General features: G+C 33.6%; 1 non-coding gene across 1 annotated transcript; it reads right to left on the reverse strand.

Moving 5' to 3' along the window:
* Nucleotides 1-423: 423 nt before the first annotated feature.
* On the reverse strand, nucleotides 424-528 carry LOC115863636 (U6 spliceosomal RNA). Its single transcript, XR_004043609.1, has one exon. It is a non-coding gene; the product is annotated as a U6 spliceosomal RNA (small nuclear RNA).
* Between the last annotated feature and the right edge of the window lie 530 nt (nucleotides 529-1,058).

A 1,058-nucleotide genomic window follows, 5' to 3' on the forward strand; every position in this document is an offset into this window, starting at 1 on the left:
GCTATCTGGACACAATGTCTTAATTACTGAAGGTTTACAGTAAGTCTTGAAATTAGGAGTTTACATTTCTCTTTTCAAAGTTGTTTAGCTATTTATCCCCAAGTAGTTCATATTTCTTAATGCTAATGTACATGGGTATTATTTATATTATTTATTGTGACAAAATATACATAACATAAAATTTACCATTTTAAGCATTTTTAAGTGTGCAAGTCAGTGTCATTAAAATACATTCACATTGTGGTGCAACCATCACCACTCCAACTATAGAATGTTTTTTATCTTCCCAAACTGAAAATCTGTATCCATTAAACAATAACTTCTCCCTCCCTCCAGCCCCGAGAAACCACCATTTTACCTTCTGTCTCTATAGATTTGACTCCTCTAGGTACCTCATATAAATGGAATCAGAGTATTTGCCCTTACAAATAAAGATGCTTCAGGAATTCACATGTCATCCTTGTGCAGGGGCCATGCTAATCATCTCTGCATTGTTCCAATTTTATTGTATGTATTGATGAAGTAAGCATTTTTTATTTCAACTTCTGATTTTATTCATTTCTAGTATATAGAAATACAGTTCTTTTCACTTATTGATCTTGTATCCTCTAACCTTGCTAAGCTTAACCAATCACACAGATAAAATTACAATTACAAGAATTTTATTTATTAAAGTGGAGACTGACATTTAGAAGACTGAAGAACAGGGCATACTAGTAAATTTGACCCTATGTGAGCCACCGAGTCACACCTAATTTGTAGGAGTCAGGGAAGAGATTCACAGAAACAGCTTGTTGGGTGGAGCTGAGGAAAACATGGAGATTCATAGATTCCACGTTGCCTCCTAGAGAGAGGAACACTATTTTATCTGTCTTTGCGCTGCCAATGTACACTTAAAGAGATTGTTTCTAAAAAGGAAAAACTCTCTGCTCCAAAACTATTTCTCTCTGCCAAAAGCCAAACATTTTCCAGCAAATTTAATGTTTAACATTAAAAAAGAGATTTTACAATGTATCTAAATACTTATACTTGTCCTTAAAACTAAATGAATTGATCAG

Source organism: Globicephala melas, chromosome 13 (genome assembly GCF_963455315.2).
Source record: "Globicephala melas chromosome 13, mGloMel1.2, whole genome shotgun sequence".
Taxonomy (NCBI): Eukaryota; Metazoa; Chordata; class Mammalia; order Artiodactyla; family Delphinidae; genus Globicephala; species Globicephala melas.